The sequence below is a fragment of the Pezoporus occidentalis genome, unplaced genomic scaffold, assembly GCF_034315485.1.
Source record: "Pezoporus occidentalis ecotype Australia unplaced genomic scaffold, CSIRO_AGI_Poc_V1 ctg44, whole genome shotgun sequence".
In the NCBI taxonomy this organism is placed as follows: domain Eukaryota; kingdom Metazoa; phylum Chordata; class Aves; order Psittaciformes; family Psittacidae; genus Pezoporus; species Pezoporus occidentalis.
Window position 1 is genome coordinate 2,322,917 of NW_026915769.1, and position 22,545 is coordinate 2,345,461.

Below are 22,545 nucleotides of genomic sequence, written 5' to 3' on the forward strand. Positions count from 1 at the left end.
TGGGATCACGAAGAAGCACCTTCTGCCCTGTTCAAGCTGCCACTGTAGCACAGAAAGTAGTGGTTTTCCAAAAAGATTAGCAGAGAAAAACACATTTCCCATCCGCAAGCCCAAGGTGTAAATTATCTTGTCTCAAGCTCTTAATCTGAAAAAAAAACCAAGAACCAAACCCCCACGAAAAACTCCTTTAAGGAAGACACCTAAAATCCATTTAGATGGCTGAGGCAAGGCACACTTCTGTAAGCAATCACAAGCATGGATCTATGCAGGCAATGCTAAACAATTTCAATAATAGCTGGTACTATCAGCCCTGCCTCTGAGAGAATTGAATGCATAGTGTGAGATTACAGTACAGAACCGTTATTCAGCTGTTGCTGAGGCATGGGAAGAGACTACTGCTATTATGCATTTGAATTACAGGGCATGAAGATTAATGATGTGCAAATTAGCAGCATTCTACTAAAAGTAATTTTTGCTTTCATAAACCGCTATCATCCCTGAATGCCAACATCCGTTTACTTTATAATGTTCAAATGGTATATTAAATACTAAATTAGATATTGACTCATTTAATTTTCCATGATGAAATGCATCTAATACAGAGAAAGTTTGTGCTTCTGTGAACTTCTGCTGCCCCTTTGTCAGAAATTGATATCAGATAACATTCACAACATGCAGCTTTATTTAAATTGCAGAGCTTCATGACTATCTAGTATTATTTAGCTTTTCAATTAGAGACAAAGTATTAACTCTGTCTGGAGGTTGGTCCCCCCTCTTGGTAATTCTTGCTATTTCATTATCATATCAACATCTTCTATGATTGCTGCATTCCTTAAGGCAAATGGATATTTTCCTGGGGGATAGATAAAGACAATTACTGCTTTAACTGTCACAATGCAATATTCTGCTGCCAGGCATTTTTTACCTTGTAATGCAGCTAAGACATGTCAGCAGTTGCCTTCTTCCTTCTCCTTTGATTGTGTTGTTTGTGACAAACAAACCCTTTTTCTCATTAGTGTTGCTATTTCTCTCTTTTTTTTTTCCTCTCTCTCTTTTTACTTTTAATGCCAGGCCAGAGAGTGTGTGTCCATATGTGGTATTTGAAAATCCCTGAGGATTCCATTCTGGTTTTCCTACATAGAGAATTATGCTGTTACCTGAAAAGAACAATTAATTTCACTGAGGCTACATGGGCATAAGGACTACTCAACTCAGGTGGAGGCTACCAGATCTGCTTCATTATGTTACTAGATTTAAAACAAATAGTATTACTTAGCTGCTGCTCATAATGAAAAAAAATAAAAAAACCCGAAAACTTTAGATGTTAGTGTGTTTCTCACAGGTCTGATATTCCTTTGAACAGTTTTCTACCCTGTTCTGCTCTCTGTGACCAAGTTTACCTGGGATGTAGGCAGTGGACAAGCCCCTTTTAGCACTTCCTTGCTTTGGATGCTCTGAGCCTGCTGCCAAGCATCTCTCCCATTCCCTAGAGTCTTTGGGTGTGACAGCTTCAGAAGATGCTGTGCTGGCACAAATGCTCAGCCACTTTCCCAGAGGAATTAGTTTGTTTTATTGCCCTTCAGAGGGTTGTGTGATGGCTCTTTTCATTTCTTTTGCCTCTGCTCTCTCTGATCCTAATGCTCACACATCTCATACAAATCCTGCACCTGGCCACTTGGTTTCTGCCTGGCTGGGTTTCTGCCAACTACTTCTCGGTCCCCACCTGGCCATTCCTTTGGTGTCAGGAGCTGGTGAGTTCAGGGATGGGGCTGCAACCCCTACAGCTGCCCCTAACAGATGGGAGCCCCAGAAAGCAAAATGCCAGGGAGCAATATGGGTGCTCTGCCCATCAGCCCATCCAGGGCTGAAAGAGGGCTCAGGTACACTGGGATTTGAAATATCAAAGTAATTTTCCATGAATTCTGGCAGGAGTCAAAGCATTGAGACGCTGACCTAAAATGTGCCTCGGCCAGCTCTTCAATGATTTGAAATAATGACTATTAAAAGGCTCTGACCAAGTTTGAAAATCTCCTTCACCCCAGCTGTCTGTAGGTAGTGAAGCTTTTAAAATGGCTTGGAGTCACTTAGAAGTCACACTATCCAAAGAAAATGCAGGAGAAAGATCATATCTCCTGATATTTCTTTTTAAGCTCTAGACAAAAGACTATCATCAAGGTAGGAAAGTGTTAACTTGATGAAATATGGAAAATACTGAAAGCAAATTCTTAATGAAAGTTAATTTAGACTGTATACAATCAGGTCGATCTACCTGAGACGCTGAATCACATATGATACTGAACTGAAAGAATATATTTTAAAGGCATGACCTGGATATAACACATGCTTTTAACTTCATGGAATAAAAAAATTTGAATTTACTGTCCTGGCTATAGTTAGTTCTCTGCTAAATGATCTGCTGAAGAAGGCAACCTTTGCCATTCTCAATAAATACTGTTGCCAGAAGCTTTAGACAGAGTAAACCTTGATATGCACCCACCAGTGTTCATGCCCTCACATGAGGCTTTAGTAGGTTTTAAAAAAGGGTTGGGCATAAATTAGAAAAAATAAGGCATATTTAAGATCACACGAGGTAAAACATTGCAATTATCACACTTCCAAGTCTGTGGATTATTTAGGTCAGGCAGATTGCATATTAAAATGTGTTATAAGAATTGTTAATTGCCAGTTTAAAATTTTATTTGTGATGTCTGTGATGATCTGAACTACTCTTTGTTCCTCAGTGTATGTTTAACTTAGAGTGGTTATAACATGCTGCAGCTGTTTGTATGGTATGAAAAGTTGCTGAATGATGTCTGAAAATGTATGCATCTTCTGAATTCATCAGCAAAGAGTATAGTATTTTTAAATTGCTTGCAAAAAACCCCAAGGAAATAAAACCCACAGCACGCATGTTTCCTCCAGTGGCCTGCTGGACAAACTTTGCTTCCTTTGGTTTTCACATGAGGTTGGATGTCTGAGGATTGCCATACTGGCTATTAATCTGAAAATAAGCAGCAGCTGGCTGGCAGTCAGAAGACATAATTCAGTACTTGAAGAATTTAATTCCTGCTGCTTCTTTTGGTTTAGTCTGGCATATGCATAGTGTTTAAAAGTTCTACAGGCTGCTTGGTAAAATATGACATTCCCTTCATCAGCAAATCTTGGGCTGTCAGAGGTGTGTCTTCTAGTGTCAGTAATGGAAACTCATTTTTGTTACTGCTGCATATCCGTTTGGCCCGGTGGGACCAAAACAACTGAAGAAAGTTACACACCGTATTTATGAGGCTTAGTCTCAATTTAATAATGAGTGGCTGGCTGCGAGGTAGAATTAATTTTCTAAGTAGTACAATCTTTACTTGTAATCAGATTCCAGAACGGGAATCTGATTATAACCTTTATCCAGTCATGCTGATATACAAAACCTTGGCTATTGGGTAAGACTAGATAGAAAACAGACTGTGGTGGTCAAGGGTAGGGTTGCTGCTCTGGAAGATGTTGGGATGGGCCTTGTTCTTATATATTTCTTTTTAAAATAGCTTTTAAAATGTGTCTGATACAGCCTGACAGCCAGACCTGTGAGTTTCCTAAGAAAATGTGATAATCTCTTCAAGACATTGTATATATATCTGTGCAGAAGAGAATAGATAGTGCCTTGTACCAGTCAGACCTGTAGGATCTAAAGTCAAAAGCATGCCACTTCAGCAGCACCCTAGAGAAGCCAAGCAGCTTCTCTTGAATTAGGGAACATGTCTGAGATACTGTTTTTCCTTAATGCTTGAATTAGTTTTGAGTAAATACGTAAGCATCTTTTAATGTTTCAGAAGGAACTGTGCTTATGGAGATATTTTTGGCAGTTGTTTTGTCCTGTTATGATTTTCTCTTCTGATCTGTGAACTTATTTTTAATTAAACCACCGGAATCATGTGTTATTTGCATGAGTAAGGATGACAGGGTACACCCTTAGCAGAGATGACACTTGCTGAATCAGTAAATCAAGGAGGGGAAAACAGACAGAGCAACCATTTGAAATAATCCTGTATGAAAGACCAGTGCTAAGACCAGCTTGAACTCTGGCCTGGAGCCATTGCACCATTCCACTTGGGCCAACAACGGAGATAGAGACTGGTGGTTTTATGTGTGTATTTAAAAAAGCTTGTAATCTACAACAGGGAAGGCATATTGCTTCATTTTCATACCCGGGTCTGTATTTGCAAGGACAGAAATTAGAACAAAATATGCTTTCTTTGGTGAAATGATGTGTATATTTTGCACAAGTGGGTGAAATAGCCACACCTTTGGAGCAGAGCCTGCCTTTAAGGGTTAGCTCCCGTTACTGAGTTATAGATGCTCTAAGGGTGTAGGTCCATGTTTCCTTACCAAATGCATGTTTGTGTGCACCAGCACCAAAGCGAGTTCATGCAAATCTGGACACAGATGGAGGTACTATTCTTTCAGTCAGTGTCTTAGTGACACACACACAACTATGGGTTAACCTGGATGAATAAAAATCAGGCTGTTAAGAAGATTCTGAGATGTATCTCATGACTTCTACACAACTAATGCTTTCATCTCACACAAATTATCACTAATTAACCTACACACACTCCCCCCCTGCCAGTATACATTCAGACACCATGCAGGATAAACAAGCCAAACACTGTTATTATCATTTTAATTTGACCATATTGTAGAAATGTCAAAATATTAGCTGGGAAAACTAATTCCTACAGTTTAGCATATGTTTTTCCTGAAATGAAATCAAGGGTAGCAGTCATCTTCCTTCAAGTCCTCCCACAGTATTGCAGGAATTCTTTTCCAAAAATTTATTTGAAACGTCCTCATGTGTTTAACTGGCAGGAAGTCAGAAAATATTTGTATTTCTTTATCCCTTTCCTAACCTTCTTTTTAATGAAGGTGCAAATAGGCTGGAGGCTGCCTGGGGTGGTAGCGGTACCCCCATTTTAGAGATAATCCAACATTAGCCAAATGATACCCTCAGACACCTAAAAGCACTTCACAAACAGTAAAGTTCAATTTTTTGCTGTTGTAACCTTAGGAACTGTCTCTTCTTTCATGGCTTGCTCTGGGGTTTTGAGAGCTGACGGTGAGGGGTGTCCCAAGAACCAGAGAGAACAGTTTGTGACTGGAGGTTAGATGTGGTGTTTCAGGGAAGGCGGATGTTTTTTCCTTCCAGGTAACAGTGCGAATGGTGTGAATAGGCTGAGTTGTTTCTCTGACAACCTGGCTCAGCTTTCTGCTTCCACAAGCCACTGCACACACACTGCCTGTGATTATGGCACAAAAGCAGTTCCCACTACTACACTGCTGAACAGCTTTATTGGGTATTTGAAGAAAGAATTGGGGTCTCATTATTTTTTCATAGAGAAGCCTTTAAATTTGGGAGCTCTTAGAGTGTGCTTTTCTCAAAGTGCATAATTTCTTTTTGGGTCAAAACACAGACCCTTTTAAACCTGTATGTGCTTCTGCTCCTTTGCTGTGCAAACATCACAGTTATTTCAAGGTCCAGTTTACTTTGGTCCTAAAGGTGTCATAAGTGTGGATTTTTTGTGTCTGTGTTCATTACTCATTGTGAGAAGTCAGTACTTGAAGATAATGTATTTGGAATAATGCATTAATGTATTTTAAAAATCAAGAACCACGAACTAGAATATTATTTTAATGTATTTTAGGGTTTATACATTAACTCATAAAATCATAGAATGGTTTTGGCTGGAAAGAACCTTAAAGGACCTTAAAGATCATCTAGTTCCAAACCCCCTGACTTGAGCAGCTACACCTCACACTAGACCATGTCACCCAAGGACCCCATCTAGCAAGTAGTACCACTTGTACGTGAATCTGTCATCATGCCTGTGCAGGCTCTGTTTTGGGCTGCCCACAGCCTTGTGAGGCTGCAATTGATGGTTCCCAAGGCTGGTGTCAGCCCCCCTCTCAGCCCCGTGGGAAAGCTTCAGCCAAAAGGGTTTTGCAAGTTCTCAAGAAAGAGTAAGAGTAAAATGTCTTGATTTGCACAGGATAAAAACCTTGTATATGTTTACTCAAGACATTTATCCTCACCCAGGATGATGTGATGGTTTTAACGTCTAATGCTGAGACAAGTGCAATGCCAAAGCTTTGCTACTAGCTTGACCTGGCTCTGTTGCAGTTTGCACATTCCAGCAGAGACTCATCAGGACGTTGTAGCTGAATCCTTTCAGTGAATTTGGTGCAATGAAACATCCATCCTTCCTTACCCAGGTGACTTTGTTGCTGAAAGACAATACAGAGCTCAGTGGCAGTCTGTGCAGTTGGGTCTTCATCACTGCACATTATGGAGCCATCATCCAAACCTTGTAGATAAGCAACCATATCACAGATCACTGTGCATTTCCAAGGTTATCTCTGGAAATTCTGCATACAAGGTTGTGTTTGATAGCATTTTCTTTCTAATGACCTATGAATTGTTGCTGCATTCTCTATGAAATAATGTTTAAAACTTGCTTGATCTTTAAAAGGAATATACATTGTTGGTTTTGTGAGTGTTTTTGTTTTCCTTCACAAGGATTGAGCAGTGCTGCCTAGAATTGTTATACGGCACCTGCATATATGCCCAAAACATCTTCATTTCTTTCAGTGTAATGATTTTAAGCAACCTGTATAGATATGAGCCAAAACTCCTCTGTATGATCTCCTTTTTTTGTAGGACTTTAACATATTAGGGAATTGTGCAGTATTTGGAATTGCAACTGTGGGATTTTGTTTGATTGTTGGCAGTATATTGGCCCATGCATAGTTTGAATGGATCACATTTTCAAGTGCTTGAAAAAGGGGGCAAAGAATCTCAACCTTCTAATGCTTCTGTGGCTTCTTTGCACATTTTTACTTCTCTGCTGTATCTCTGAATTTTTGCCTGCAGAATTCATGTATTCTTTCCATTGGAAAGACAGGCAACAATGAGGAATGTTCAAACAAAACTAAACAAGTGTTTCCTTCTGAATGCAAAGCATGCAAAGAAGCGTGTAAGCAAATTCATAAATACAGCCCTTTGTTTTTTCTAGCTGGTCAAGTGCAGGTGATGAAAAATCACTGATTAAAAAAGTATACTGTTGAACATTTTCTACTCGGTGTGCATAGGAACACCATGTGCTGCGGCAGCATTTACTTGTATTGAAGTTTCTCCAAGAGGGTTTCCTGTGAGATGCACACGGATTTTCTTATTCTTCTCTTCTTACTGTATATGTAATGCGCAGTACAGATCTGAATTCCCGAGAAGAAGGTATTTATGCAAAATTCAGTGATATTAGCTGAACTATTTCTTGTTGAGGAACCTGAGGAGTATTGAAATCTCCATGAGAACAGGTGGCTGCAAAATTAAGAAATCAAACTCCAAATAAATTGGAGCTAATCAACTGATTGTGTCTTTGATTAGCTCAAATTATCTGACCCTGTGATTTTCATGGTTGCTAGGTAGCTAGTTGATGACATTCCTGAAACTAAAGGTACAATATCATCTCTGACCGATGGATATTTATGTAATCAGTGACACTTGGAAGAGCCTCTGATTTCTTGGTTTGTGGAAGGAATGTACGCAGGCACATGGAGCTATTTAGCTCTGAGGAATGGTTTGGACTTGAGAAAAGGTATCTTGCAATGCCAAAGGTACATTCTTTTCCAAAGCTATTACAGTTTATCAGCAAAATTGTGCAATGGAGTCAGTGGATGCTCAAAATACTTGTATAACACTGAGCAATTTTATGTAAATTCGCTGCTGGGGAGGAGCCCCCAGGATGCAAATGGGCCTTAGAGACGGGTACACAGGTGAAAGGGGGAAGTCAGTCTGGGTATGTTCTTGGGGTGGTGGGCTGGAGAGAACAGGATTGGGGAGGTCACATGCTGTTTTGAAAGAAAATATGTTAGTTGGACTTCATTTGTTGGTTTTGCAATTATGGGGGGATGGAGGAGTAGCAGGCAGAAGGATGTAATAGAAGACTTTGCACTTACAGAGGAGTAATGCAAAAAGTAGTAGGGGTTTATTAGCTATACGGGTACTCTGGTTGAAAATTAGAAGATATCCAGCTGCCAGAAAAATAAGATTTTGAAGTAACTTTCTTATAAGGATAGTGGGGAAGCAACTATTCTTGAAATAGAGGTTAGTCAGCTACAGAATTATTTATACCTTTATCTGCAGCAACAGCCTTGATGATGCTGGAGACCCTTCCAGCATCCTTATGTGCCTGCATTCCTAGTCATGCTGTCTCAGCTCCCTGTGTTACTATGCAACACTTTGCACTTTGGAGAAGAAACCCAGGTAGGCAAGCTGGATTTTTCCTTTGCAAGCCTATAAAAGAGTAAGCAAAGGGTAAATAATATACTTAGGAAGTGTAGCTGTCAAAGTCTCTCTCTAAAACAATGTTGAAGTTATTGCATTCAGAGATATATTATTAGCCAAGTTTATATAATATTTTGCTGGAGGGGCAAAGGCAGGCCAAATACTGGAATCGCCTCTGAAAATTCATAATATCGTTCTTAAGACGACGTGACCTCATGGAAGCCAAGTGATTTCTCAGTAACACAATTTTTCGAAACTTCACATGGCAAAGCAAGCAATGTTCCCTGCCTCAACACCCCACCTGAGTTATGTTGAAAAACATAATTATTCTTGTCACATTCAAAAAAGCAGTCCAGAAGCTTACTCTCCAGAGCTTTATGTTCAATGATTTTGTGTGTTAGGGAAAGCATTTTAATAAGGCAAGTCAGGCATCATCACTTCTCCTACTGATAAAAAGAGAAGGAGTTTTTGTCATGTATTTATTATTTACTAGTCATCATCTTCTATCAACTATCTGTCATTAATAAGGAAAAGAGTTAAACCCCTGCTGCTTGCCTAACACATTCTGAAGGCATTGAGACCTGCAGGCTTCAAGCAAAACATGAATGTGAAATATGTATCTTTCTGCTTTGTTGAATAGGGACAAAACCAGAGATAAACTTGGACCTTGTGCTGTTTTGAAGATCAAAGGACTGATAGATGAACCTGGGTGAATTAACAGACCTGTTGAAATGAGAACTGAAAGGCAGAAGGGAAAAGTTTTAAGGCAGAGACTTTTATTTCATTATTTCTTCTAGTAGTTTCTCACGGCCCACTGAAGGCTACTGTAGAATATGGGATCTAATCTTCTTTGTGTGATCCCAATAATTCCAGCTATGCCAAATACTGGGGAAACCACTTTGAAGTTAACATACTGGATAAGGTTGAGGGAGAAAAAAAGCGTATGATGTGGTGCTCAGCTCAGGGACTCTGTGAGTGCTTTAGGTTTCAGGGAGGCAGAAATGTCTAAAAATTGGACTGCATTTTTTTTGTATTTTGTCATATAAGACTGAGTCTTGTTTGAAGACTGTTAAAAATGTTAACTGGCTCCAGGGGGCTGTTTCTGAATGTCCTGGAGCTTTGGTTCCTGGGCTACAAAATGAGATGATTTATCTGTCCTCTTTCTCTCTTTCCTATATTTAGACTATAACAAGGAGTATTTTTAACTTTGTGAACATGCTATGATTGCTACAATAAGGCTGTGGATGAAGCTGTGATTTCTACATGCCATTGTACTACAATGTTGTCATAATTTCAGAGATTTATGGGAGTGATGTGGGGGAACTCCCACATGGTCAGTGAGGAGATAAAACTGGTTGTGTGTGTGTGGGAATACTGCAATGTGCAAGATGCTGAAGACTGTGTGCCAATTTTTTTTAAACAAAACCACCTTGTTCAACAGTCAGGCACAATTAATATACAAAAGCACAGTTCATCAAGCCTCTTACATGTGGGAAGACAACTCAGACTGATTCTCTATGCTTATTCAGTTTAACATTAGACTAGCTTGTTTAATACAGGAACCTCCCCTGAAGGACTTAAGGTCTATCATGGTATTGAAACAGGTTGCAGCTAGATAGAAATAAAATATGTTTAAAACAAAAAATAAAATATGAGGAGAGAGAGAAGCAACCCTTGGCTTCTCTGAGCTAGAGACATGAGATCTAAAATCCTGATAACTAAAAAAGGTAGAAAATATCCACGTGCTAGGTAAGACCTCTGATCTTCAGGTTGGCGGTCGTGCACTCACTTCACCCTTGCTCACCAAAATTACCTATCAGCCTTTCTCATTTCACTTACACGGGAGATGAGCTGGTCTCCACAAAAGGATATTTTACTGAACTTCCTTGACAACCTGACCCTTTCTGTATTTAGTCTCCAGTCTGTGACATAAATTCTTCTCTGTAAGGGCTTTTTTACTCTTTTCAGAACACTGCGTCACTATAAGGTCAACTTTTTGCTCCCTCCCGACAAGATGATACAGGGGCTAGAGCTGGTAGGATTTCCTGTACAGCTAAGCTTTCTACTTCAACATCTTCCATTAGATTTTTCTCCAACTTCTTAATTTCTCATCCTTAGTAGGACAGCCAGGGACAAGCAAACACTTCAAAATGTGACAACACTATTTTATAACATCAGCCAACATGCTATCATGTTAATGATGGTTTCAACATTATTCATATATTTTTTTGAGCTGTATCTGTAGTTTATGTCCATTTTTCCTATTTTCAATAGGATGTTATTCTAATGTGCATATACTGGTTAAAGTTTGCCAGGGATGACTGAATATGCCCCGAGCCCTCCTGAGGAGCACAAAGCTTTTAAAACTACTGGGAAAATAATTTCACAAGTTTTCTGTAGGAAACAAGAAAACTTCAGTAGCTCAGCCTGAAACAGAGATATTGTGTGGGTATCATAGAAGCTCCCATGTGGGCTAAGTGCCTGTTTCCATCTGTGTCACTGGGGCTGTGAAAGGGCCGGTGAACACCAGAGACCAGAAGGAACATGGGGTCTTAGCATGGACCTGAAAGGAAAAGTGCACGTTTACTTTGAAGACACTATTTAATTAAAATTAACACTCAAAAAATATTGCAAGTTACTTCTTGTTTTTGAGAGTATGTAGGGTTTTGCACAATGGAGTTTGGGTATGTGTCAAGTCCGAATGCAATGTAACTCAGACGTGACAAGCTTTTATTAAGACCAGGGTCAGAGAGCTTCAGCTGCTGAACTGGGAGGAAACTTTTCCCACTGATTGTGAACAGCAAGAAAACTCCTCAACACCAGTGGGGATTGCCAGCTCTTGCTTCCACTAACTCTGCGAATTATCTCATCACTCGCCCAACTGTTCACCTATAATTGCTCACACTAAAAGCAAAAATAAATATCCTGTGACTGCTGAGTTTAACCAGGTGTTAACTCAGACCACTGGCAAAAAGACAGTTTATCTCCTTGTAGTCTGAATGAAGTAATTGGGATTTCTGCTGCTGGCAGGGGAAACTACCCCATGCTGTGCACCCTGCTGGTGGAGGGCTTGCAAAATCTAAGGTAACTCCTTTAAAGTGAGTTTGGCTCAATCTATACAGTGCTACATCTTAGAAAGTGAATACATAAAATGTCATCTACCTGCCTTTTTTTCCCTAGCTAACTGAAAATTATTTTACTAATGCTCACATGTTTTAAGGGCATTTGTTCTGCTTTGTTTGCTCATGCCATGTTAATTTTCTTTTGTAAGAAGATTACTAGAAAGTAATTGAAAGTGCATAATAATAAAAAAAGAATAAAAAAAGGTTGGGGAATACTGGCCTAAAGAGGAAAGGTTATGGATTATGTCTATCTGGCTGGAAAAGAGAAATACAGTGTTAATAATAGTGAAATAATAATTTAATAATGAATCTAATAATAATCTAATAGTAATCCAGAGAAGTTGTGGTTGCCCCATCCCTGGCAGTGTTCAAGGCTGGGTTGTATGGGGCTTTGAGCAACCTGGTTTTGTGGAAGGTGTCATTGCCTGTGACATGGGGTTGGAGCTAGGTGCGCCTTAAGATCCCTTCCAGTCCAAACTATTTTATAATTTTTTAAGAGCTTTGCATCCACTGGTACAACATAGCAAAAAGTCTGCATGAAATGCTCACCTAGGTCAAGAAGTATTCAGAGCACTTTTTTCTGAGTAAATGGATAGCCTAAAACCATATGTAACATTTCCCCCAATACGTGAATATTCATGTACATTGGACTGTGCATTATGCAGCCTCTGTCTGCTGATGTTGTTAATCCTCCCATGCTCTTCTGAGTTTGACTCCTCTCTTCCGTGGTCGACACTGTCCTGGTCAATTGCTACAGCTCACTGTTGAGGCAGCCTGTGCTGTGATAGTATCTACAGCCTTTATTACTTTCCCCCATGGCACAGGAGTGCTTATTTTTGCCCTTCAATAAAAAATATTTCTAGGATTTTCCTCTAGTCACTAAGAGACTTTATGCCCTACTGCCTGTGGATTTCATCACTTTTATGTGACACAAGCAAGGATGTTCTGGATCTCTAGAGGAGGTATGCTGCCTGTGGAGTGTGAGGAACAGCACTGGCCCCTGGGAGTTTGCTGGCAAATAAATGAAACAAGGCAAAGAGCAGAAGGTTGACGTGTGTGATTCCTCAAGCATCAGAGATCAAGCTGGGATCAGGACCTATTTTTGACCTCTAGCCCAGTGTAACAGGTCCCACATAGGCTTTCCTGCATCCTTAATTATAATTGGTCTCGTAAGCATTGCCAGATTTAATTTTGACACGTCTTCTTTCATCATCTTATTCAGAATATGTACTTTTTTCCAGACTCAATTGTATATTAGTGTCTATCTTGTTGCTGTAGTTGAAGTTCTCTTCACAGCTAGAGATCAAATTTTACCCTTTAACAGTTTTTATGTCCTTCACTCAGCATCATGTAGTAGGAATTTTTGTCACACGCTCAGATTACTCCCTGGCTATAAAAGCATTTCCACTTGGGCTTCTGCCAGAATCTGTGGTGAGGTTTGTAGAGGCACAGTGTTTTTCTTGATTTTTTTTTTTTTTTTGTTACTAGCCTGGTTTGTTCTAGTTCCTACTACCTCTTTCTAAAAAATAAAGTTCAGTTTCCCTGACACCGGTTCATTGTCTCCACATGTGACCAGGAATGTAAAAAACTAATTTAAGATATTGTTCTGTTACCGCTGCCTCTGCTGCGGCCAACTTGCCTCTACTTTTTCAGAGTTATTACTCTTTTCAGTTGGTGCCTCTTATTTTACATGTGGGAATGACATCCTGTTATCTCTCAAGTGCAAACTTCATTGTGTTCTTTGCTCCAGTTTTAGCTGTAACGTTTTCTTCTTTGCTTTTCTGGGAATGTTCCCATCTGTCTCCTCTGTGGGATCACACATGTTATTCCTCTCAAATGCACAGATTTTCTTTCTTTCTTTTTTTTAAATTTTGCTGTTGGTCACTCTTTGTAGTTCCTTATTCCTCCAAAGTGGCTGTGATCCATACCCATCTACCACCATTGGTCTGCTCTCATTCATTACCATTTAGCAGTGGAAAAGTAAATAGCAACCACAGTACTGTATCTCTTTGAATGCTTTTGACTTTTTTTTTTTTGAGTATCACGTTATCAGATATTTTCCAGCACTTGTCTTATTCTTGAAAATGTGCCTAGCCCAGATTCCTCATCCTTCCTGAACAAGGGCCTCTGCTGATATTGTAGAGCTTCTCATTACAAATCATTAGGCTGGGCCTGCCGTGACTTGGACTGTCCACACTTTCGTATCTATTAGTTCTGGCTGTGCTTCTGAAAAGAGCCATGCTCCCCTTGTGTAATGGTTTCCGCTGCCACCTTCTCAGCAATATGTAGAGAAGGCTGTCTCACTGGACATGTAGCACTCTAAGTGTCTCCTGTTTCTCTTATTGGTGGTGACACCTCCAACAAGGAAGCAGTTTAGTGTTGTTGTCAGCTGGTTTTATTTTGTAATAGGTCTAAAATTTCTAAAGATGAAGAAACTCTTTGCTTCTTGAGCTGGGCACCCTATCTATTTTCTCTAAATAGCTGAGTCTTTTCATCTATTATAACATAATATCTTGTTGCCAGTGAAATCTCTGCACTCTTTTTTGTCCGCCTTTCCATAGCGAAATCTTTCTGCCCTACTGTGGTTAATTTGAAACATAGTAAGATAATTCAGATCTTTTGCATCTAAATCTGTGGACGACCAGTAGTCGATAAAGCTCCTGAGCTTTCTGAAAAGTATGTAAGTCTGAAAAATATATCATAAAATATAGTCATATGAGAAAGAGAAGCAACTATGGTCACATTTGCAAATGACTGTAAATACATAGGGATAAAACCAAACCCCAACATATTCTAAGTAATTAAAATAAAAAAGAACAGGTTATGGTAAAAATAGGTTCTGACTGTGAGGCCTTCTTGGGATAAACAGGCTCCAGAGGAAGGACCAAAAGCATTTTAAAATGTCTGGATGCTGAAGCAGTGTGGATGTTTCTTTTTGCAGGAGCTATAGTAGGTGGTTATATATGGGAAGGTCCGTGTGTTAGACAACAGTTTCAATGCAAATGGAGTCAGACTGTGACTTGGTTTATTCCAGACTTGATTAGTTGTGTAGAAATTGGCAGCTGTAGTTTTGTTGTAGTAAGATCATAACATAACTGGTTAAGCAATTCTGCTGGAGCATCAAATGAGTTAAGGACTTCTGTAGTCATAAGGCTAGACGCTTTGCTGTTGTAAAATGCACGATAGCTCTAACCTCAACAAAAATCAGATTGTCTTACACTGATTGCGGGCGTCCTCTCCATCTTTTCTTTTAACCTAAACTTGTTTTTTTCGTTGAAGCTTTTTTTTTTTTTTTTTTTCTGGGAAGATTAGTGTGGATTTGAAGCCCAGCTACATCAGCTATCGCTGAAGCTAAATCACTGCCTGTCACCCATGCTTGAATACCCCCTCCCAGCTCCCTTAGGGATGTATTTTGTCCAATTACTACAACTTCTAGGCAAAGCTAGCCTTTGAGACAGACTCATGGACTGGGGAGTAAATCACTTCCCTTGAGCCCTTGAAGAGCTCTTGGAGCATCAGGACTGATAGCCTTTCCAGCCATTTTTTCACTCCTGATTAGATCCTGCCTTACTTTATCATCTTGTTTACAGTGAGATTTTCCTTAGGAGAAAGAAGAAATCAAACAGCTTCTTTTCTATTAATTCTCATTTGGGAAAGGTAGTGCTGGATACAGGTATTCTCAAAATTAATGTCAGAAGATATGATTTCTGTTTTCAATTCCCAGCTCTGCTATTCATTCCTTCTGAAGTGAGGTAAATTGCACATTCTGCTTTTTTCTTTTGCAGCATTTTTGGTTGGGTTTCTGGTCTTATCTTTCTCCTGATTTCTTTTTTATCTATTTAGATGTTGTCTTGAACAGTGTGCAGTCAGTCCCACTTTGCAGCAAAAGAGCTGGAGCACTGATAACTCCAAAGTCATGTCCTATAAAGCAATTTCATTCCCAATATGACTGATGGGTGTTTCATCAAGTGTCAAGGCACCTGGTTCCTCTTGTAATCAAGGGAATGTGTTGAAGGTCAAACGTACTGATTTGTACCTAAGCAAGGATGATGGCTCTCAGCAACTATACTCTGGTACCTGAGATGGGGGACTTCCTCCTTCTAGAAGCATAACAGATATTGGGTAACCTCTATTGGGATCTGAAAAATGACACTGTGTGAATGGGTAGAAAGATGTATTCCAAAAGTCTAATACCTCAATTCAAAATTGCCTGGAAGGCAGCATGACGGATTGCCAGCAGAATTTAATCCTTAATGAGTTTCTTCTCTGACTTTATAAAGCCCAGTGTGGCTTAACACTTTTTATCAGCTTTGGTTCAAACACAGCATCTATTTGGATGGAATTACTTTTTGAAGTCACAAGGGAAAGAAAAGCAAGGAAGAAACAAGATGCATGTTTGGAAATTTTGTTTCATTGTTTGGTTTGTTTTTGTTATTTTTTATTTTTTTCAGTATAGGTGTAAAACTGTATGTTGAGCAAATTCTTCTTGGAACAATAATTTTTTCAGTGCACCCTCTCTCTCCAATTTCGGTTCACTTTCTCCCACAACTCTGATATCAATTTCTCTGATTCTTATTCTTGTTGTTCATAGAATCATAGAATAGTTAGGGTTGGAAGGGACCGTAAGATCATCCAGTTCCACCCCCCCTGCCATGGGCAGGGACACCTCACACTAAACCATCTCACCCAAGGCTTCGTCCAACCTGGCCTTGAACACTGCCAGGGATGGAGCATTCACAACCTCCCTGGGCAACCTATTCCAGTGCCTCACCACCCTTATAGTAAAGAACTTCCTCCTTGTATCCTGTCTAAACTTCCCCTGTTTAAGGTTTAACCCACTACCCCTTGTCCTCTCACTACAGTCCCTAATGAAGAGTCCCTCCCCAGCATCCCTATAGGCCCCCTTCAGATGCTAGAAGGCTGCTATGAGGTCTCCATGCAGCCTTCTCTTCTCCAGGCTGAACAGCCCCAACTTTCTCAGCCTGTCTTCATACAGGAGGTGCTCCAGTCCCCTGATCATCCTCGTGGCCCTTCTCTGGACTTGTTCCAACAGTTCCATGTCCTTTTTATGTTGAGGACACCAGAACTGCACACAATACTCCAGGTGAGGTCTCACAAGAGCAGAGTAGAGGGGCAGGATCACCTCCTGTGACCTGCTGGTCACGCTCCTTTTGATGGAGCCCAGGATACGGTTGGCTTTCTGGTCTGCAAGCTCACACTGAAGCCGGCTCATGTTCATTTTCTCATCGACCAGCACCCCCAAGTGCTTCTCCGCAGGGCTGCTCTGAATCTCTTCTCTGCCCAGCCTGTAGCTGTGCCTGGGATTGCTCCGACCCAGGTGTAGGACCTTGCACTTGTCATGGTTAAACTTCATGAGGTTGGCATCAGCCCACCTCACAAGGGTGTCAAGGTCCCTCTGGATGGCATTCCTTCCCTCCACGGTATCAACCGAACCACACAGCTTGGGGTCATCGGCAAACTTGCTGAGGGCGCACTCAATCCCACTGTCCATGTCAGCAATGAAGATGTTGAACAAGACCGGTCCCAACATCGATCCCTGAGGGACACCACTCGTTACTGGTCTCCAGCTGGACATTGAGCCATTGGCCACAACTCTTGGGTGTGGCCATCCAGCCAGTTCTTTATCCACCCAGTGGTCCATCCATCAAATTGATGTCTCTCCAATTTAGAGACAAGGATGTTGTGTGGGACAGTGTCAAATGCTTTGCACAAGTCCAGGCAGATGGCATCAACTGCTCTACCCCTGTCCATCAGTTCTGTAATCCCATCATAGAAGGCCACCAGATTGGTCAGGCAGGATTTCCCCTTAGTGAAGCCATGCTGGCTGTCACCAAGCACCTTGTTGTTTTTCATGTGCCTTAGCATGCCTTCCAGGAGAATCTGCTCCAAGATTTTGCCAGGCACAGAGGTGAGACTGACTGGTCTGTAATTCCCTGGGTCATCCATTTTCCCCTCCTTGAAAATGGGGGTTATATTTCACCTTTTCCAGTCATCGGGAACTTCACCTGACTGCCATGATTTTTTGAATATGATGGCAACTTCATTTGCCAGCTCTTTCAGGACCCGCAGATGGATTTCATCAGGTCCCATGGACTTGTGGATGTTCAGGTTTTTAAGATGGTCTCGAGCCAGATCCTCTCCTATAGTGGTCCCAAGGTCTTCATTCTCACAGACCATGCATGTGCCTTCCAAGACTTGGCTGGCATGGTCAGAGCCTTTGTCAGTGAAGACTGAGGCAAAGAAGTCATAGTGTTATTATTAATAGAATATCATTATTACTTGAAAGCAAATAAGGATGATATGACATACTGACTTGTTAGTTTTTAAAGTATTTTATCTTTTTTATCTATTTAATTTCTGGAGTTTGTAGAAATTACTTGTGTTTGTGCAAAAAAGTATTTCCCATCAAAGATCCAGGCAACGCAATGTTTCCCAAAATATTTCTTCTATAAATGCTAATTAACCATTTTGAAAGCTTTCTGACAGAAGAAATAATACCCAGTGACTTAGGTAATCAGTTGTAGAATATGAATTGTGAATAGCTATCAGAGAACATGCTATACCATAGTAGTGGTTGGTAAAACTGAGTGAGTGGTCTGTTTGTCGAAATATCTGATCTCAGGTTCCTTTGCATAACAAAGATATTTCTAAAGGTTTGGCCATTTCTAGTTTGGTATATGAACTGGAGGAATGACTTGATCTGTTCATTAAGCATTTATGTGATTATTTCACACACATGCCGGTATTCCCAATGAATAGCTAGACAGTATGCTGTTATGGCCCTGTACACACTTAACTGGTAGCGCATATGTAGTTTTGCAGAAATGAGTTGGACATGTTCACAGGCATCTTCATGAGACTGAGGATTTGGAAGCTGCCAGTGCCATTCGCGCTCTGGTGCCACAGTGGCATTTTGATCAAACTTTGAAAGGTTAGGGTGCCTCTGTAGGATTTTCTAGTGCTTCTGATAATCTCAGCAGGTTGATAACTGTGCCTCTGGCCTACTGAACAGAGATTTGTTTTTGATGGTGCTTATTTTTTAGAACCAGTCTACTATTTAATTTTGATGCAAGCATGTAACATGAAAGGCAACCTTGAAATATTTCCTTTGAAATCAATGATGTTACATCTTCTTTACCAAGACCCGAGCTAAGTTGCAGTGCTCTACATACCACGTATTATGCTTAGCAGCCTAGTACTTAGTGTATCAGTGCAATTGTGAGTAGATATCATTTATCATGGAGACAAAGGGAGTTGTTTTTTTTTAAGGTTTGCTGCTTGCAGTATATTCAGTATCTTATATACGTAAGCTCTCATTTTCATTAGAGTACCTGGTCTGCAAGATTTTTCATTATGCTTAATGGAGAAATATGACTGAAGAGGGGAGAATAGTAAAGCTGACACATTTTCGGTAAGTTTTGTAATGAAATTCTCCTCTATGCCTGTCTTTGTGATGAGGACATTTTGCTGAAATACTTTTGTCCCCCATTACATATTAGAATCTGCACTGCTTTTTTCATTATAACTTTCTTTCTTATAAAGTTGAAGAATATGTGTTTTTTGGTGAAAAGAAAACCCACTTCCATAGTGCAGCCCTTTGCGCTTCAAATTCTATTAAATTTTGACTCCTAGGATGTGGATGGCATCATGACTGTTGTTGATGTGCCACAAGGGACAGAGGCAATCTGGGTGATGTCAAATTAAGACCTTTTAGCTATTTATGCTTTGCTGGACCAGCAGTTTCAGGCTAACCCATATTTATCGTTCTGATGCTAATTTGCGTGCGAGCAGTGGTAATATTGGCTGATCAGTAGTTCTTTTGAGAACTTTTGATGAACGTTAGTCTACGGTTTTATAGCTACAAGTTCTTGAAGAAATTAATATTTTAGATGGGAAATAGAAATGAGAGTGCATATGAGCCTAAAAACCAAAGGGAGAGAATGCTTGTTTATGTGAACATATCTTGTAAGCAAATAAGGAAAAAAGTATTAATTACTCTGCACATCATTTCTCACTAAGACAATCTTCTTTCAGTCTGGTTCCCAATCCGCCTTTAACAAAAGCAGCTGGTAGAAGCAGACCAGATAGGTAAATCTCATTTGTATAAATATATCAGTGTATGAATGACTCAGTCTCAGTTTTCCACTCTAATTGTCCCAAGTTCTGTAAGAATAATGGCCTTTTCAAGTATTTCATTAGTATCTGTGTCACTCTGCTACCAGTCACCCAGCTGCTGGTATTGTGAGTGCTTACCTCATGACTAGACATCTGCAGAAAAGCAGAGTGCACATTTGCAATGGAGTCCATGAAAAATGAAATTGTGAAGCTCGTGTATTTGTGCCTCACTCAGCACCTTCTGTGCCAGCCCCATGGAGCAGCCTGTCCACTCAGGCAGGTAGGGAAAACCCCTACAGAAATAATTTTCTCCAAGGTAGCTTGCAGAGAAAGTGGTGGTAATGTAAATTTTTGCAAACTGACAAACCCGCTGTATCAGAACTACAGTTTTTAGACATTTCATGAAATGTAGTAATATTTCCTATTTGGAAGACTAAGTGAGCAAATGACTCTTCATTATACACTGACTAATGTTGCTGGTGAAATGATTTACAGAGATTATTAATGGCTTCTATATATGCTGCTCAGATGTGTAAGATCTCAAAAAACCCCAGTGACACCACCCCTTGAATCAAACTCACTGCGGTCCTGCAGTTAATGAAGTGACAACATATACTCAAAAATGTTCAGCATTGCACCAAAAAGGAGCCCAGATTTTATAAGTATTCTGTTAAGTGCCTGCAAAAACATGTGATGAAGATGGATAGGACAGTTTGGTAGAGAAGCAGCAGCTTTTAGGAGCCATCTGTGTTTTTACTGATGAGAATGAATTTTAACTAATGAAACTTCAGTGATGAATGTTGTGCACATTGCAGCAACTACACAGTGTGATTAGATTTCACATAGTAACTTCAAAAAGAGAGGTGGGAAATCCTGCATGGAACATCTGTCTTATTTTCAGCTGCAGTTGAGTGATGCTGTTTATTTGGTTTTGCCCCCAGTTCTGAATTGATGAATCCTGATGGAAAATTTCAGAGAAATTTTGCAAACTTTATTTAAAGAGCAAATGTGCTTGAAGATGTGGAATGATCGTATCCTTTCCAGAAGTGATCTCTGTCAGATAAGGTCAGGGTTGGTAATCGTGTCCCTGGAATCTAAAGATCTGGACTTCTTTTTACAGCGCAGCTTACCAGAGCTTGCTTAAAAACATAAAAATGAAGATAAAGGAAATCCTGATGGAGATTAGTGATCCTTATGTATGTTAATAACTCTTCTGGAATGACTGGAGGAAAAAAATCAGAAACAATTTGGGTTGCATACTTTCTATTTTCTGGGAAGGGCATGCAATTTTGATGGAATAGCCCATATGTTGGGGATTTTAGGTTTTCAAATAGATTTGGCTACCCTTTCCTAAAACATATAGTTTGTGGAAGTACCTTCCAGAAAGTGGACAACTAGTCTTCAGATGCTGGAAACCTCTGTAGGTGGGATATCAGCTAGGTTAAGTACCCCAAGTACATACCCCTATGAACTACTCAAGATTCCTGTTGCAGCAAAAGGATAGAAAGGAGGCTTCTGCAGTAAATGCATTTCTGCCTGCTGCAGGCACTCAAAATGGTGACAATACACCCCAGCCTGTAACCACTAATTTCTCTGCATTACCTGTCAAAGGAGTGTAGATACAGATCTTGATGTTAGGTAAGAATCCCACCCTGCTTCCTTACTCCTAGTGTGGGGGTCCTCTGGATGCCTTTGTCTCCCTGGAAATGGAAAAGGAGATTCTTTAACTCCTTTTTTAACCTGGATTTCACTCTACAGGAAAGATTACATCAAAGCTATTTCTCTTCCCCATTCTGTACTCCATGTAACCTTCGGTAATCTATTGCTTCACACTAAACCATCCCCAACTGCTCTGTTTAGTGTGTTTTGAGATAACTGGTTTAACTGAACATGAAGCAAAAAAGGTGAAAAAAATGCAATAATGAAATTTTCAGCCTTGAGCACCTAGAAAATGCTGGGTGCTTAGAAGTCAGGAGTTTCCAAATAAATAAATATTTGAAAACTTCTGATTCTTCCCCTGAGATTTTGAGCATTTGCATTACCCTAATTTTTCTTTTAGGTAAATATTAAATGCTTTTCTGAGGGTGTTAGTTTTTCTTTCTTTTATTTTTTTTCCCCTTTCAGGTGAATGTCAAGATTCTCTTGGAAAATGCAAGTCTAAGACATGGCATTTAGAAAAAACATTGAGAACTACATAAGGGTGCAGGTTTACTCCATCTCTTGACAAATATCTGGGACCCAGACCATTTTCTTATATCTCTGTTGCATTTTATTTCTTCTAAGGTGCTGGCTTCATCATAGCAGCCAAGAGTTACTTCTGTTTTCATGGCAAATGGGTGTCCCAAGTGTCTTAATTATCAGTATGTAAGGATATATAAAAATGGTATGGCAAATTCTCAGTAACAATATGACCCTTTTAATGCATGACATTATCATAGTCTTCCTGCTATTTGAATTTGCCTGCAGCTGCTGTTTTCTGCCACACTGAGTTGATGTGATCCGTCACAGGAGACCTTTTCTGAAAGAAGAAAGAGAGAAATAAAGCTAGAAGAGAGAAGAGGGAGGAAGGATGGCTGGAGTAGCTTCTGTTTTCCTTCTTTCCTTGGCTCTAAATGGCAGGGGAACTTGTGTGGAGAGTTAAAAAAGTATATCAGTTAAATGAAAATTAATGTGCTTGCACAGGGGTTTGGTCATCAGGATCTAAACCGCAGCATATCAACACTTGAAGACTTATGGTTTTGGTAAACATAATTACTGCAACAAGGCTTATGTATTATTAGCATTTCGCAGGGAGATTATAAAACATCATTAAAGATGAAAGGTTATTTTCAGAGCTCAGCTAAGTTTTAAATTGCATCCTTAGAGTCCAAGTATGACCTTTAAGTGAGCCTGGGACAGACACCAGTATCTGAAATGTGAATCAGCATGAGGCTGCTGAGCAGGGATGCCTCTCACGGA

The 22,545-nt window shown here is 40.0% G+C and overlaps 1 long non-coding RNA gene across 1 annotated transcript; it reads left to right on the top strand.

Moving 5' to 3' along the window:
• The first annotated feature begins 7,956 nt into the window (after nt 1-7,956).
• LOC134172036 (uncharacterized) lies at nt 7,957-15,795 on the top strand. Its single transcript, XR_009967807.1, has 3 exons — nt 7,957-8,308; nt 15,109-15,203; nt 15,295-15,795. It is a non-coding gene; the product is annotated as an uncharacterized LOC134172036 (long non-coding RNA).
• The last annotated feature ends 6,750 nt before the right edge of the window (nt 15,796-22,545 follow it).